Source organism: Zonotrichia leucophrys, chromosome 2 (assembly GCF_028769735.1).
Source record: "Zonotrichia leucophrys gambelii isolate GWCS_2022_RI chromosome 2, RI_Zleu_2.0, whole genome shotgun sequence".
Classification (NCBI taxonomy): Eukaryota; Metazoa; Chordata; class Aves; order Passeriformes; family Passerellidae; genus Zonotrichia; species Zonotrichia leucophrys.
Genome location: NC_088171.1, coordinates 9,778,098 through 9,784,120, shown reverse-complemented (window position 1 = coordinate 9,784,120; position 6,023 = coordinate 9,778,098). Strand labels below are relative to the sequence as shown.

Here is a 6,023-nt window from a genome sequence, read left to right as displayed (position 1 = left end):
AGCACACAAATGATCACCCTCTCTCCTGAGTGCATGGCAGGCAGTTATCAGTGCCAGCCTAATTCTCTGTCTCCACTCTTGTGATATCAGCAAAACAAAAGGGGCCAAGCAAATCCCTGGTGTCACTCCAGCAAGTTGCTGAGCTCCCACAGGCCTGGGTTTGCCCAGCACGTGTAGCAGAGTGATGTATGCTAATGTGCAGGCATCTCCCCTGGGCATCTGCACCTGGCCTCCGGTCCACACCAGTATCTGTCCCTCACTGCATTTCTCTGCTTGTGTTTTGGATTCCTGTGAAATATATTCTTGCCTCTTTTGTTTAACCTTTGTCTTCCAGTTTTTGTCTGCCTTGTGAGTTTTGCCTAATTAGGAACCTTTCAAATTCCCTTGTGGCCTTGAGTTTTCTCATGCAGAATTTGGAATTAGTGTATTATTTTGTGGCTACTTTTCAGGGCCAGGTTCATGCTTTTAAAGTGCTAAAATAACAATTAACAATACTTTGCACTTCCCTACTTTTTTTTTCCCCTCTGGGAATATGAAAGCACTTTATAAGCAGCAATTAATTAAGATTCAACATTATGAGGGGAGGAATGTATAGGGACATATTTCTACTGTAGGAATGCAGCCATTTCTGGGGTAGCTAGTAATAACTAGTTTAAGAGAGTTACTACAACATGTTCAATACCAGACAGCAATTTTTAGGCTGTAAAGTAAAAACCCAATGCAATAGCCAGATGAATTTTCAAAAGAGATTTATAGAATCAGACAGAAGTTAATTTTGGCTACGATGTCAAAATCAAGACCCCTCTCACCCATGGCCAGAAGTGCTGCTTCATGTCCTGCACAGAAGCAACCAGCCCTGACAACTGACTCAAACTGGGCCTCAAGGCTCCCACACATGGTGCTGGGACTCAGTTTGGTCCTAAATCCAGAGGAAATAGTGCCACCTACTGAGGCAGCACCCCACCAAGGACCAGTGCTCAGGGTGAATTCCTGCAATGAGTGATACCCACACCAAATATGTCAAATCCAGCATATTTTATAAGTGATGTGTATACAATACATATACAGATAGACAGGCAGACAGCAGAACAGTCAATATGCCAGAAAAGATGCAAACTTGGGCTTGTGTGATTATATCACTTTTTTATGACAGCAAGGAGAAAAGACCTGAGCATGGACTGAAGCACCAGCTGGGAGCTGTGTATTTTGAGGCCCCACAGTAACTAGCAGTCATGTCTTGCTTTTGCTTCCACAGCCTTCAGCATGTTAATGAAGGAAAGAGTGTTTATTATTTTGAACACTCCTCCTCCCTACAAGGATAGTATTAATGATGTAAGGAAGTAAACAACTCACTGAGCCACAAAGCTCTAACAGTTATTAATTTCCAAGGAACTATCCTCACACCAATCTAGAAACTGGAGCATTGAAGAATGGTGTGAATAAATATGAACACAGACACATGCTGGTTTACAAATATCAGACACTGGTCCAGTTTGTCAAAACTGCTCCTTTTCAACAGTTTCATATTTGGATGATGACAGCTAAATCCACAGAGGTTTAGCCTCAGTTTTGCCCACACTCTTTGCTGCAGTGGCTGGTGCAGGCAGCATGGTTGAGATTACTGATCCTAAGGCAGCCCAAGCACAGCACAACAGGCACCTGCACCCTCTCTCAGCTTCCATATGAGCCAGGACTTCTCATACCTGCACCACGGTGGTGCAGCCATTTCCCTGTTGCTGTTGTGGCTGCACCATGCTGGGGCAGATCCGCTGGTGGAGTTCAGAGTGACTGGATAAAAGCTAGGAGAAAGCCATGGCAAAACTTGTGCACGCCTGATGACTGACCATGGCATGGCTTGGAAAGAAGAGTTGGTGATTGCTCTCACCCAGGATACAGTAAATCAGGGCTGGAGATCTGGGAAATGGGAGGACATTTAGGACATTTTTTCCTGCATCAGGAGAAAGCTGAGAGCTAGATAATCCCCATTTTAAATCAGCGCTCTAACTGCTGCCACATAGTTCATAACAAAGCAAATGGCACCATCCAGTACTAGAATCCTGCCATTATGGAAAGGGGTGATGGAGCAGATTTCAAAGGCACGAAGACAACTAACATTTCCAGTGAGTCTCCTCTTCCTTCCTCACACATCACCAGTATGAAAGGCAGGAGAAACCTCTGGAAGTCTTTATCATTGCTTATACCTTTGTATAGGCTGCAATCTAAAAAAAAAGAAAAAAAATTTTCTACAAACATTTAGGTAGCTGCATCCATCTCTTTTTCCTTCTGCTCATGCCTCTAAAATTTCAACCATACATGCAAGCTAGAGCAGCTGGATAGCTGGATTCAGGCCTCTTTCATAGATTCATAAAATCACAGAATAGTTTGGATTAGAAGGAACCTTTAAAGTTCATGTAATCCAACCCCCTTGGAATGAGTAAGGATATCTTCCACTAAATCGGGTAGCTCAGAGCCCTGTCAGCATTCCTATTTCCAGGGATGGGGCCTCTACCACCTTTCCATGCAGTAGTGCTCATTACCCCTTTGTGGTACCTCTTCAGGGCTTTTTGTGCAGTGTCAGGAGGTCTAGACCTCAGAGAACTCTGCAAAATCCAGGCAAAATCTACAATTCAGGATCAGCTCTCAGAGCTTAAGAGTGCAAAGTCAGCTCAAGGCTAATCCTTAATACAGGTAAAATTCAATTCTGCAAAACCAAAAGAAAACAATATATATATTAAGAGTATTTAGAGGTATGTGTTCACTACAGGAAAAGCTGGGAGACACCAGTTTGGGGAAAGATTGCATTTCTAAGTTGTCTCTGAGCCATCTACCTGAAAACTTTGTGAGTGGGAACAAGAGATGAGGTGAGAAAGGGACAGGACAAGCTTGGGAAGGAGAGTAATCATTGTCTGTGACAGTATCTGCCAGTCTCTGTGCAACAGAGACTGGCCAGGCAGGGACTGGGGACAAGGCACTTTATCACATGCCTTGTCCAAGCAAGGCAGTCTGCCAGCCACTGCTGCCACAGGGAAGCACCAGCTCTGCCTGTCTGCAAAGGCAGTGCTGGAGGAATGAAGCCAGAGCAGTAAGTTTCTATCTTGGAGCACATTTTTGCCCCAAAGGTCTGTGTTACTGCAGGGACTCACCTTGCTGGAGTCTTTCAGGATGTAGGATCCTTGTCAGGAAGCTCTGCTGCACACCATGGCAGCTGTCTCTTCTTTTCAACCACCTCTGTCTGAGGACACTTATTGATGTGTTGGGAAAGAAATTCAATTTTTCTGAAAGGGAGTACTTTATTCATACATTTTCTTATATATGAATCCACATTTGATTGCAAGCTGTTTGTAACATGGTACTGAGCACAGAGACCCTAATCCTCACCAAAGCCCTTGGGTATGTGTTCACTACAGGAACAAACAAAAACAGTGATTGCATTAGTTACCCACTCAGAAAACCTGGCTGCCATTTAAGGATGCTGCTTCTTGCTGTCCCTCTGCAGAGCACTACCCTCAAAAATGAAAATAATTTCAAATAATCATTTCAGTTTCAGGTTGCTCAAAGCAAGGCACTGGTAAGGGCAGGCTGTCAACTTTCCTGCACCAATTAATGTATTGATAAAGCTTCTGGAGTAGTGACATTAACAGCATTATCCTACAAAGATACCTGCAGGTAATATCAACACAATTACTATTGAATCTGAAGTGGGGAAACTGGTGAGCCTGCCTTAACAGAATTACCAAGATACATTGAATTATTTCTACCAATATGGAAACTTATATAAGAACAAAGCACTGAGTGAGACGTATTTGTCTTTGTTGAGCAAAGCTGAAGCACAGATGTTCCCCAGGCCATTCTGGCCTATGCTGATGATATATTCAGAGCTCTGGATGTTTCAAGTAAACACATCTCAGCCACACTCCCTCCACCTCTCCTACTGCTTTTGCTTAAAGGAACAGGCCCTTAAAGTAAAGAGTTACCCAGCTACAGAAGGTGATTTATATCTGTAGCACCACAGCCAGGGGAGGAGGCTTAGCCCCAAGGTGGGATGTCAGAAGAAGGAGCTCATAGCAAGGTATGGATGGGCACAAGGCATTCATCCACTTTCACTCCTGCAGCAAAAGGCAGTGGCCAGACCAGTGTTTAACAACCTTTGGACTTACTCCAGCCAGTGCAGAGATGTTAGCTTCAGGGTGAGGAGAGTGGGGAATGTGATCAGACAGGAGCAGTCACAGGGCATCTCTGTGAAAACAAAGGAAAGGATGCTGGATGAGAGAAAGTTGGGATATGTCCATCTTAGCCCTATGTAGCAAATGCCTCCACTCTCAAAATTTGAGCATGCCTTTATAAAACCTTAATGTGCCTTAGGCATGATCTGTCCCTTTTTCATTTAACCCATGTATGTATGCATGTACATATACAAATATATAATTTTAATATATAAGTGACCCATTGAAGAAACAAAGGAACAAACACCACACAGGGTAGGCAATCCTACTTAGAGACATTGCTTTCCCTGTTTCACTTGCTTTGGTAGATTGCTATATTGTGCAGAGATATCTCCTCACTGTTTCCTCTTAATTATCCTTAATTCTATTAAACAGACAAACATCAACTGCAAATAATGCATGCTTAATTATGCAGTGTTGGTGGTTGATACTGTATTATCACCAGCTTTTCTTTTAATATTTTGGCAACACTCAAATGAAGCTGCTACAATGTGCTTAAATAGCCTCTATCAGAGTGATGGTCATGAATCCACTGCATGCCCAGTAACCTCACCTCTGCCCACAGAAGGCCAGCAGGGGTGGTGAAAGGGAGCAGTTCCCATCCCAAACGAGCTTCCAGATGCCGTTGCTCGATATGGCGCTGATGGCAGGAGCCTTGCAAATGGTTGCCAGGCGACCCCAGAGAGAGGCAGGAAGCACCACCATGCAACACAAAACAATAATTTTCAAAATAAAGCAAAAATTCTCTGGGTTTTGTCATCATTATTATTTGTAATCGCTTCTGAGGATGGAGAAAGCTTGTCAGACCAGATGGGACCAGAATATATAATGAAGGACACAGTACATTGCACAGGAACCAGAGGTAGCTGAGAGCAATAGGGCCCCAGGACTGTCACTATTGCATTAGGGACAAACAAAACCACAGGGACACCAGTAAAAATGCATCTATTTTCACAATGACATTGCAGAGATGCCATATGACAGACAGCATTTTTAATCACTAAATAATCATCTCCTACAGACACTCTTTACCTGTCATGGTAGACTTGGTCTGGGCCTCCAAGGGTCTAGATCTTCCTGGATTTGGCTATGTGCATCATATTTGCCACAGAATCTGTAATCCAAACCAAAATAACTTGTTTTCTATGTTGAATATTTCTAGAAACAAGGTGTAAAAATCTTGGTGAGGTGGGATTTCTTTTGCTAGATGCTTTGCTTTGCTTTCTTGCCTCTTCCACCTATGTACTGCCCAAGCAGAAGTGGTGCACTTAAGCTGTAACACAACAGCTTAAATAGATCCATGAGCCACCTCCCCATTTCAGAGGACACAAAACACCTGAGGCATGGCCCTGTGCCAGCATCCAGGTAATGAGAAGAGCTGAACCAACTCCTAGTGGGCCCAAAGAAGGGATTGGAAGTATTTAGATAGAACATTTTACAGTGAATTGGTGAAACTGTTTCAAGTAGATTTATCCTCATGTTGATTTATAGGAGTCCTGCTCAAAGACAATGCATTTGCCCAGAGTGAGGCTATAAAGAAGATTTGACCCTTGATAAGTATTCATCTTTCCAAACATAACAAGCCAGGTGCAGCTCTTCTTCCAGACCTCTCCTAAATACTGGAAATGGGTTGGGTGAAATAGGTCTCAAGCCAGTGCTGGCCCTGCTTGAAATGGGAGTTTGGACTGGGTAATGTCCCAAGGCCCTTTTTGGTGTGAACAGGGCTGGAGTGGTACAGTGATGAGGAGGAAACTTGGGCACTGTGAGGCCTCTTCAGAGCCCTTGAAGCATCCTAAATTC

The 6,023-nt window shown here is 43.6% G+C and overlaps 1 long non-coding RNA gene across 3 annotated transcripts; it reads right to left on the bottom strand.

The window, feature by feature from the left end:
- Window positions 1-979: 979 nt before the first annotated feature.
- LOC135443020 (uncharacterized) lies at window positions 980-5,496 on the bottom strand. Of its 3 annotated transcripts, none has more exons than XR_010438759.1 (6): window positions 5,453-5,496; window positions 5,256-5,337; window positions 4,777-4,877; window positions 4,158-4,236; window positions 3,144-3,401; window positions 980-2,219 (listed from the first exon to the last, which is right to left on the bottom strand). It is a non-coding gene; the product is annotated as an uncharacterized LOC135443020 (long non-coding RNA). The 3 variants fall into 3 exon arrangements; XR_010438757.1 differs by having other exon boundaries at window positions 3,144-3,275; XR_010438758.1 differs by having other exon boundaries at window positions 3,144-3,241.
- Window positions 5,497-6,023: the final 527 nt, after the last annotated feature.